This window comes from Cricetulus griseus, unplaced genomic scaffold (assembly GCF_003668045.3).
Source record: "Cricetulus griseus strain 17A/GY unplaced genomic scaffold, alternate assembly CriGri-PICRH-1.0 unplaced_scaffold_19, whole genome shotgun sequence".
In the NCBI taxonomy this organism is placed as follows: Eukaryota; Metazoa; Chordata; class Mammalia; order Rodentia; family Cricetidae; genus Cricetulus; species Cricetulus griseus.
This window is the reverse complement of record NW_023276908.1, coordinates 6435-18188: the sequence shown is the minus strand read 5'-3', so window position 1 is coordinate 18188 and position 11754 is coordinate 6435.

Sequence of the window (11754 nt, the reverse complement as noted above, 5' to 3'; positions counted from 1 at the left end):
TCTCTGACATTTCGCCTTCACCTTGGAACCTTTCCTTCTTACTGGGTAGCCTCTCCCAACTGTGACATGAGAGACTGTGGCGAGTCTAATATAACTTGCCATGCTGTGTTCTCTAGATGTGCCTGGGAGGCCTGCTCATTTTTGAAAGGAAACAGAAGAGGAGTGTGTGATGTGAGCTTGTAGGTTAAGATATCTTTATTCAAATAATACAGCCAAGCACAAGCCAGAGCGTGCCCAGAGGCAGCAAGCTAGGGAGGCCAGAGAGAGCTTCCACGTGTCTCCCACACCTTAAGAACCCCCATGCATCATCCTGAACATCCTCTGACCACGCCCTGACAGGCATGGTTAAGCACACCTGTAGCCAGCCCTTAGGAGTCATGGTTACCGTGTCTCCCTACAGGAGTGGGATCAGAGGTAGAAGGGAAGTGGGAATAGGAGAATTAAAAAAAGGAAAGAATACAAATCAACAGGAAAAAACGCTCATGTGCAAGGTGGCACTGTGAATGACACTCTCAGGGTGAAAATAGGATCATCTGTCACTACGTGAAGGATGTTACAACTCTGCCTTGAACTATTTAGACACCAGCTATGTCCACAGTGAAACATGGGCAGGCCCTTCTCCTGTCACACGTTCTCACTGCACATGGATGAATGTGGTGCAGGCAGCATTGGGCGTAGATAAGTAAACAGGGAATGTGTTGGAGCACATAAGAGGATACTTTTCCATATGCAAACAGTGCACCATTTCCACAGCACACTCAGAGAATCCAAAAGCTTGAGGGATCCTGAAATAGGTTCCCATGAATTCTGAAGTATCATTATACATTTGAACCACAACCTAAGCTCTTAAAGCCTTTGAATTTATGTTTACCATATGGATGTCTTTATTTTCCTTTTAAGACAACCTCACTTTAAATCCTGGCCTTCCCTTGTACACACGGGTATCCCATGTGTGCACAGTCACCATGCTGACTGTGCCAGAGTAGCAACTGATCATTTTTACCACATAACTTTTCTCCATTTTTTAACCCACTGATAAAGAAATGCCAGCATTCTACTGTAGAATGAGAGGAGGGGTCAGCCACTCATTACAGCAAGGAGACTGGGGGACTGGTCTTTGAACTGACTCCTGTGAAGACCTCACACTGATAGTCTCCAGCATCTTCTCTCCTGACAGGATTGATTCTGAGTCCACACTTTGTTGGGGACAGAGTCATCCTCTCTAGGTGATTCAGACTCCGGTTATTGAAGATCCAACGGATGGAGACATCGGTGTCAGGTGAAATGCAGGTAAAAGTCACAGATCTAAGTCCTGCAACTGTGGTATCAGTGATTTGCACAGAGGGCTGGGCCAAATTCTCTGTGAAGAAACAAAGGAGGTTACCAAATGACAGTAGCTCAGAGAGTTCAACAGGCCCTCTTTAGTTCACAGCTTATATAGCTTCCAAGGGGGAGAATTTGGAGCTGTGACTGTAGACATTTCTTGTACTTTGGATCTGGCACCCAGGGATATGTGACTAATTTAGACGCTGTTTTCTGTACTTCAGTTTCTCCTAAATAGGACACACAGTGAATGGCCATTGCCCTATCCATGAGCTAAGCTTAATTATGAGCACTGGTCTGAACTTGGGATTGGGGGAAAAGGGAAGCTGCTCACATCAGGGGAATCTGTTACTATTTACCTGCAGAAGGAAATTCAAAAGGCTAGGCCCCTGAGGAGAAAGAGGAATCTGGGGTAGCTGCCTCCTCTGTTTCTTCCCTTGGTGCCTTCACCTTCCTGTGAAGTCTCAGAAGCCCATCAGAACAATAGACTAATGGCCAGGACACCTGGAGCCTCAGGAGAAGGAACTGCACAGATGACCTACTGAACTGCAGCTGCCTTGGCAGTACACAGCAGATTCTAAACTCTATGGGGTCATCAGTCCCGTGACTTCTACAGGCAGTAAAGCCTTGTTCCCTGTTGGCTCTGACAGGAAATCTAAACAAAAAGTTTTGAAAAGCTCTCCAGTGTCGCCTTGAGTCCAGAAAGGGGCAAAGTTTTGGAGTCAGCTTCCTGGTGCTCTCTCTGAGTACCTCATTGCTTCCTCCGCTTAGGGAAATGCCTCATTTCCACAGGATTTCTGGGGTCATCTGCATGGTGAGAGCTCAAAATGTCAGGGCTGCAGCTGACATCCTGAGACTAAGTTTACCCAACACAGGTCCTCCTCTCTGCAAGTAAAGATAGGTGAGGTGTTCTCACCTATTGCAGTTTCTCTACCCCATGGGTGTCCTGCAGTAAGGGCACAAACCACAGTGAGGGCCCACAATGCACTGGGGGAGGGAACAGGCACAGCCCAGTCTGACAGTTAAGTGTATGAAGTACGACAAGCCACACCCAGCAACTGTGGACAATAGTCACTTACTCTTTACATAAAACTTCACAAACGATTTTTCAATTTTGAAATCTTTGTTTAAAATTTCTAGGGTGTACATTCCCTCATCTTCCTCGGTGACATCCTGCAGCCTCAGGGATCCATCATAGAACATGGACTCTCTTCCTCTGTGTTCAGGCCCCCAGGTGACGGAAGTCGTGGTTCTGATGTATTCTACAATTTTAAGGACCTGGCCCCCATATGCCAGTTTGTACCAGGAAAAGGCATTCACATCTTTTGGGAGATTATGAACTTGGAAATGCACGCGTTCCCCTACAGCAGCATACTGAGGCACTGCCTGGATCATGACTTGGGAAGACGTGAGGACACAGCATGGAGAAAGGGAGCCTGGAAGGGAAGAGAGTAAAAAGTCATCACATGGGGATCGTTGTGCTTGGTGAAGAGACGGGGACCTCCATCCTGACCACATGGAAACCTCACTCAGCCTAGAGGCACAGGTGTGTATCTAACTCACTTAATGAAGGGCAGAAACATGACCTCCTCCTTTCCAACAGCACCCCTGAAAATGTCATTTCCTCTACATGGCTCTGTCCCCTTGGGTGTCTCCATGGCTGCTCCCTCAATACCCTCAGTCAGACACTACACACAATCATGTACATTGGGGTTTGGGATGATGCCTTCCCAAAAAGCCTGGAACTTTCACATTCTAGGTTTTTTCAACCTAAAAAATGCTCAGCTCCTAACTTCGCCTATCAAGTAGATCTCAGGTCTAGGATCTGAGGAAGTATGGTGCCTGGGAGTCATCTGATCTTCAAGGCACGCTTGGGCCTTTAAAAGGCTTGTGTACTAGGCTGGCTGGTTTTATGTCAACTTGACACAATCTATGGTTATTTTGCAAGACAAGGACTCAGTTGAAAATGCCACTACCAGATTGTCCGGTGGGCAAAACTATAATACAGCTTTATTTAATTGGGGCTTGATGCAAAAAGATTCAGACCAATTCAGGCATTTCAAGCCCTGGACCCTGCAGGAGTCCTGGGCGATAGGAGAGCTGGTTGTGCAAGCATGAGGAGCAAGCCAATAGGAAGCACTCCTCCAACGTCTCTCCCAGTTCCTGGGTTTTATTTATGACACTCTCAATTTGGAGCTAAGAAATACTCCAGTTTGACATGGATGTTCTAAAACCATTGTTCCCTCTCAGCTTAGAGGTGTGTAAGAACAGAGCACCAGAAAAAGGTTCCCCTGGTCACTTTAGTCCAGCTTTGGAAAGATGACTGGATTCAGGGATCCCTGGTCTAGAGCCCCCAAGAAACTGGGCTGAATCTGAAATCTGACTTACTTTCCATCAAGGTCTTCCTTGATGCAGGGGGAGTCAGAAGATGGAAGCTAAGCTGATCTACGGCCATTTGTCTCTACCAGTGTGTCCTACACTAACTGCTCAAACCTTGGCATGGAGACACCGTGCAGAGGGAAGGGAGTCTGTGCCAGCCATGACAGTCCTTCTGTGTCAGTCCTGTGTGTCAAAGCCCCAGCCAGCACTGAACAAACACAGGGAATCACTTACTGTGCACCTGGAGCTGCACTTGTGTTTGTTCACGTCTCATATCTGTTCTCAAAATTTGCAGAATGTACAATCCAGGGTCTTTCTGAGTGATGCCATGAAGCAGCAGGGACCCATCACTGTACAGCGTCTCTCTGCCACTGTATGCCGGGCCCCACACAGTTGATTTCCTGTCTATGATGTATTGGGCAATCTCAGTTTTCGTGAATGCAGACGTCTGCTTGAACCAGATAAAGGCTTCAATATTTTCTGGGGGATTGTGAACAAGTAGAAGAGCATTTCCCCCTTCGGCAATGCTGGGAGGCACTGATTCAATAGTGGGCTTGGAAGAGGTGTCTTGGCGCCCACAAGTCCAAAGGAAAGCTAGAAGGGAAGAGAGACATGCGTATAAATTTGGACATTTGTATTTGGACATTTGTAAATAGAGCACCTGGGAGTTCTGGTCCACTACTGTATTGCTAATTTGAGCAAGTCTGCTATTGTTTACCATGGCAACAGTGGGGAATGTCACCTAGTTTGCATCTCTACAGAACTAAGCATTTGAATAGGCCTGCACATGGGCTGGAGGCTAGGTGTGTTAGTAACAAGTGAAGAGAGAGTTAGGAGCCAGGGAGCAGAGAGGGGTCAGAAGGAGAGAAATGGCCTCCTTGTAGCCATGGAAGCATGGTTAAGAAACAGCCAAGAGGATGCTAAATAAACAAGAGACTCTAGTTTTACAGCATGGAACTTAGAGCTCTCTAAAGATGACAAGATGCCTGTGTTTGGTCTTTATCGCTGTTGGGTTGCTAGGAGTGTAAGACCCCAGGAAAGCTCAGGCTTCCAGCATCTTAGCCAGGATTGCTGTCACCCCAATCACCATGCAGATTCGAAAGCTTGATGCAAACTGCATGAGGCTTTATTGTTGTTTAATGAGCTAACCCCATGTTAGCTAGGGTCTTTCATCCACCCGCCATAGTGGATGGCTACCAAAGATAGCTTGAAGGGGCTGCAGAGAGATCTTGTAGGGCAGCGTATGGGGAGTGTCTAGGGGTACACACAGGCTCAGGATTGGTGTGCCTCCAGGCTTGGAGGGCTTGCCCTGTGTTGATTGGTCAACTGGTTGTTATGGCCCATAGGCCCTCCCAGGGTGGTTGCTTTGCTCTGCTTGTCATTACTGTGCATTTGTCCGTGAAGCACACCCAGAGCCGTAAAGCATAGCACCACCAACCAACTGCTGATTGGTTCCTTGCCACAAGGCAGGGATCTGACTTTCTAGTGACCAAGGCAAGGTCAGAAAAGCACATGTCCGGCTGTTATGGCTGCCGAAATGGGGAGCTGGTCCCTTCAGGAGCTTTCAAGTCCACACTCCGCCACTCAGGCTAAACCACATGGCTTCAGGCTGAGACGGCTAGGGTCACAACACTCTACATAGAGGGATACTCTCTCAGCCTAGACACACAGCGGAGGGTCTAGGGCCTGCTCCAAATGATATGACAGACTTTGAAGACTCCCCCATGGAAGGTCTCACCCTCCCTGAGGAGCAGAAAGGGGTTGGGATAGGGGTTCAGTGGAGGGACAGAGGAGGAGGGGAGGGAACTGAGATTCATGTAAAAGAAGCTTGTTTCTAATTTAAATTTAAAAAAAAATAAAAAGAATTCCCTCTGGGAGAGAGGACCTGTGTTCCAGCCAGCATCCAGTGCCATCCTATATAAAAAAAACTCCTCCTCATCAGTGACCACCAGAGCCTCAGAGCCTCTGATCGTCATGCACCTAGTGTAGCAATCACCAGAGCTGTGGCCCTACTGGACCTGGTAAAATGACCACCTGAGGCTTGAATCTGCCTGTACCTGGAGGAGTGATCGATGGTGGCTCTGCCCTGCTTGCACCTGAAGGAGTGATCAATGGACCCAATGCCACCAATTGGAGAAAGAGGGACTCTCCTGAAGCAAGGCTACACTAGTACTGACTGGAGGACGAGATGGGTAGGCCACAGTGCAAGAATACACTCAACAGCATGAAGAGCAATATGACAACACCAGAAACAGCAACACCTGAACATTCCAATGAAGGGACCAGCTCCCCATTTTGGCAGCCATAACAGCCGAACACGTGCTTGTCTGACCTTGTCTTAGTCACTAAGAGGTCAGATGCCTGCCTCCTGGCAAAGAACCAATAAGAAGTTAGCTGGTTGTGCTATGCTTTATGGCTCTGTGTGTGCTTTAAGGACAAGTGCACAGCAATGACGAGCAGAGCATAGCAACCACCCTGGGAGGGCCTATGGGCCATAACAACCAGTTGGCCAATCAACACAGGGCAAGCCCTCCAAGTCTGGAGGTACACCAATCCTGAGCCTGTGTGTACCCCTAGACACTCCCCTCACGCTGCCCTATAAGATCTCTATGCAGATGCTTCGAGCTGTCTTTTCTAGCCATCCGCCATGGCGGGTAGATGAAAGACCCGAGCTAACATGGGGTTAGCTTGTTAAACAACAATAAAGCCTCATGCACTTTGCATCAAGCTTTCGACTCCACATGGTGATTGGGGTGACCTCAGTCCTGGGCTGAGACCCTGGAGGCCTGAGCTTTCCGGGGGTCTTACACAGAAAACACAAACCAAAGAAATTCTGGATATGGAGTGTTGTGGAGGTTCTTGTCCCACCAGGTCCCACGCCTTTAAGCCCCCAAATAAACACACAGATGCTTTATCAATTATTAAGCTGTTAGCCGATGACTAGGGCTTCTTACTTGCTAGCTCTCTTAATTATTAACCCATTTCTACTAGCCTAAGTATTTCCATGTGGTCTTATCTTACTGGAGAAGGGTCCATACCTGTTACTCTTTCCTCTGCTACATGGCGTCTGTGCCGTCTCCCTTCACCTATCTACCCCAGAATTCCTCTCATGTCCTAGTCCCAACTATCTTTCTGCCTCTCCTGGCCAAACATTATTTTATTCATCAACCTGAGAGAATGATAAATATGGTTGATAACAATATGCCATATTTTAAAAATTGTGAGATAACAATATGCCATATTTTAAAAATTGTGAGATAGTATACTTTAAGTGTTCTCAAAACAAAAATGATGAATATGTGTGATATAACATGTTAATTGGTTTAATTTAGCCATGCCATTGTGAACATACTGTATTATATATCATAATTGTGCATGACTTTATTTATGAGCTAAATAAATGAATGGAGAAAAAAAGAAAAAAAAGAAAAAAAGAAATATATAGACATAAGGACATGCCTCATCAATGGAAAACCTGGGTAAATGAACAGGAACTACAGATGCAAGCATAAACAGCAGAATACAAGAGATGGAAGAGAGACTCTCAGGTGTTGAAGATACAATAGAGGAAATAGATTCATCGGTCAAAAAAATGTTAAATCCAACAAATTCTTAATGTAAAATATCCAGAAAATATGGGACACTATGGAAAGACTGAACCTAAGAATAATAGGAATAGAAGAAGAAGAAGAAGAAGAAGAAGAAGAAGAAGAAGAAGAAGAAGAAGAAGAAGAAGAAGAAGAAGAAGGCCAGCTCAAAGGCACAGAAAATATGCTCAACAAAATCATACAAGAAAACTTTTCCAACCTAAAGAAGAGCATACCTGTGAAAGTACAAGAAGTATATGGAATATTGAATAAACTGGACCCAAAAGTCCTCTAGCCACATAATAATCAAGATACTAAACATACAGAATAAAGAAAGAATGTTAAGAGCTGCAAAGCCAAAAGGCCAAGTAAAATATAAAGGCAGACCTGTCAGAATTACACCTGACTTCTCAATAGAAACAATGAAAGTCAGAAGGTTCTGAATAAGCTTTATGCAGATACTAGGAGACCACAAATGCTGCCCGAGACTACTGTCGTCAGCAAAGCTTTCAATCACCATAGAGGAAAAACACAAGATATTCCATGGCAAAACCAGGTTTAAACAATAGCAATCCACAAATCCAGCCCTACAGAGAATTCTAGAAGGAAAACTCCAACACAAGGAAATAAGCTACACCCATAAATGCACGGGCAAAAGATAATCCCACACCAGCAAATCCTGAAGAAAGAAAATGAGCACACAATATCACCACCAACAACAAAAAAATGTAACAGGAACTAACAATCATGCCTCATTAATATCCAGTAATATCAAAGGTCTCAATTCACCTGTAAAAAGATATAGGCTAACAAAATTGATATATAAAAACAGAATTCATCCTTCTGCTGCATACAAAAAAAAAACTCAACTTCAAAGACAGACATTGCCTCAGAGTAAAGGGTTGGGAAAAGATTTTCCAATCAAATGGACCTAAAAAGGAAGTTAGAGTAGCTATGCTAATGCCTAACAAAATAGACTTCAGACTAAAATTAATCAAAAGAGATAAAGAAGGGCAGTTCATGTTTGTTTCAGGGAAATTCCATCAAAAAGAAGTCTCAATTCTGAACATATATGCACTAAATGCAAGTGCACACACCCACACTTGTAAAAGAAACATTACCAAGGCTTAAATCACATATTGAGCCACACACACTTATAAAGGGAGACTTCAACACCCCACTTTCACCACTTGACAGGTCTGCCAGAGAGACACTTAGTAGAGAAATAAAGAAACTAACAGATGTAATGACTCAAATGGGCTTAACAGACATCTATAAAACATTCCACCAAACACAAAAAAAAAATATACTTTCATCACAGAACCTTCTCTAAAATAACCACATACTCCAAAACAAAGCAAACCTCAACAGATACAAAAGAATTGGAATAACCCCCTATATCTTATTGGATCACCATGACTTAAAGTTAGAATTCAACAGCAACACTAATTGCAAAAAGTCCACAAACTCATGGAAATTAAACAATGCAGAAATGAATCACCACTGGGTGCAGAAAGAAATAAAGAATAAAATTAAAGACTTCCTAAATTCCAGTGAAAACCTACCAAAATTTAAGGGGCATAATGAAAGCACTACTAAGATAAAAGGTCATAGCACTAATTGCCTACATAAAGAAGATAGTGAAATCCCATCTTAGCAAATTAGGAGAACAACTGAAAGCTCTAAATAAGAAGAAACAAACTCACCAAGGAGGAATAGGTGGCTGGAAATGATCAAACTGAGGACTGAAATCAATAAAATAGAAATAAAGAAAACAATACAAAGAATCAATGAGGCACAGAGTTGGTTCTTCGAGAAAATCAGCAAGACAGACAAACCCTTAGCCAAACTAACCAAAAGACAGAGAGAGAATACCCACACTGACAAAATGAGAAATGAAAAGGGAGATATAGCAATAGACACTGAGGAAATCCAGAGAACCATCAGGTCATATTTCAAAAAGCTGGAAAATTTAAAGGAAATGGACAATTTTCTGGATAACTACCACATACCAAAATTAAATCAAGACCAGACAAAAAAAATTAAATAATCCTATAACCAGTATGGAAGTAGAAACAGTCATCAAAAATCTCCCAACCAAAAAAGCTCAGGGCCAGACTGTTTCAGCACAGAATTCTAGAGGAACTTCAAAGAAGAACTAATACCAATCAATACTCCTCAAATTGTTCCACAAAATAGAAACAGAAGGAATACTGCCAAACTCTTTTCACAAGGCTACAATTGCCATGATACCCAAACCACACTAATAAAGAGAAATACAGATCAATCCCCCTCATGAACATAGATGTAAAAATGCTCAATAAAATACTGACAAACCAAATGATATGACAGACTTTGAAGACCTCCCCCCATGGAAGGCCTCACCCTCCCTGGGGAACAGAAAGGGTATGGGATAAGTAGAGTGTTAGTTGGGGGGCAGGGGAGGAGGGGTTGGAGAGGGAACTGGGATTGACATGTACAACCATCTTGTTTATAATTCAAATATAAAAAATTAAAAAAAAATACTGGCAAACCAAATCCAAGAACACAACAGAAAAACCATCCACCATGAACAAATAGGCTTCATCCCAGAGATGCAGGGATGGTTCAACATTCAAAAATCAATGTAATACACCATATAAATGAATTTAAAGAAAAAAGCATGCAATATTCTCATTAAATGCTGAAAAAGCCTTGGACAAAAATCCAACACAAATCCTTCATGATAAAGGTCTTGGAGAGATCAAGGATAAAAGGACCATTACTAAACATAATAAAAGCAATATACAGCAGGCCAACAGCCAACATCAAGCTAAACGGAGAGAACTCAAAGCCATTTCACTAAACTCAGGAAGAAGACAAGGCTGTCTACTCTCTCCATATCTATTCAATGTATTACTAAAAGTTTTATCTAGAGCAATAAGACAACTAAAGAAGATGAAGCAATACAAAATGGAAAGGAAGAAGTCAAACTTTTGCTGTTTACTGATGATATGATAGTAAGTGACCCCACACACAGTCAACTCGCGGTCTCCTTGAGCAGGAGCCCATAAAAGATGATTCATCCTACACAGAGAATGCCTCCCAGGGCTCTGTAGCATGATCTGTCTTCTCTCTGAGGCATGTCTGCTCCAGCATAGCTAATGAGCCCTGCTGTCCTTCCCCCATCGGAGCTGAGCGTCCTCCCAGGAAGGAGCATCTCCCAGAGTCCCATGCATGGGCTGAGGGTGGGTCTGTGTTCAAAACACCGCTCTGCCCCTCTCCACTCTCAGTGCTGCCTGGTGTCCAGATCGCCTTATCTCCGTACGTTTCTGTCCTCTAGAACACCCAGTGGGAGTCCAGGGTGGTGACCATTCCTGTGACGTGAGAGGCTAACAAGTGTCCCTGGGGCAGCACTCTGCTGTGTCCTGGCCTTGCCCTCTAAGCACCAGAAAGGGAAACTCTGCACAACTCTGTGACACAGAAACCCAGCTGGGCACCCCGTCTGCCCTGTGGTCTCAGTGTTCTGCACACATTGAGTTGACTCCCCGCAGGAAGGTGACAGAGACGTCTGTGAGGCTCCAAAGGGACCAGCTGAGGGTTGTGTGGGGAAGAGAACAAATCCATTCTCAATGGAGCCAACAATCAAGATTCCGACCAATCTGGTTAAAGGCCCAGGATGTGTCAGGTGTCTCACCCAGGAGGCTCCTGGATGTGTGTGAGGAGGTGATTGATGGCTGGAGAAAGGCTGTGAGCTCCTTTGTCCCAGGCAAGATTTCAAGGCCACGCTCCCACTTCCTCCGTTTGCTGAGCTGAGGAATGGGTCTTCCCACAAGCTCCATGGCCCCTCTGAGATAACTTGGACCTCTGTCTAATTGGGGCCCTTTGGATATCATCTATTTCCCGAGGGAAGCACATAAAGGGAGAATCAGCCCGTGATCCCCTGACAGAGTAGCAGACACATTAAGAAAGCCAGGAGGTCTGAAAACACTGTATCCATGATTTCCAAGTCTGAAAAAACAGGGATGGAACTAAGCTACCAGATAAGGTCCCGGTCCAGGCAGTCTTTTCTGCCAGTTTATTGTGTGCCCTGATGCCCCATCTAGTGGTCACTCGGGGAACTACAGCTCATGTCTGGGGAGCTGTCAGATCAGCACAGCCTGTAGCCATTTCCCTACAGAAGAGGATTCCATGAGCTGGACCCCAAAGGACACTTGTCAGGAGAAACTGTGTCCCTCTCCCCATCCTTGGTTTCGCTGACCTTCCTTAGAAGTCTCATAAGCCCATCAGAACATATAGGTAATGGCCAGGACACCTGTCCAGCTAAACTCTCTCCATGTTCAGTCTCTGAGGAAGATGTCCAGGGGACCTAGACTAACCATCTCTCTCTCATGAGAATGCACTGTCTGGTTCCACGGGGTGCAAGATTTGGACTACTGAAAATACATTCTTCCCTGCCATCAGGAATTTAAATTCCACCCTTTGG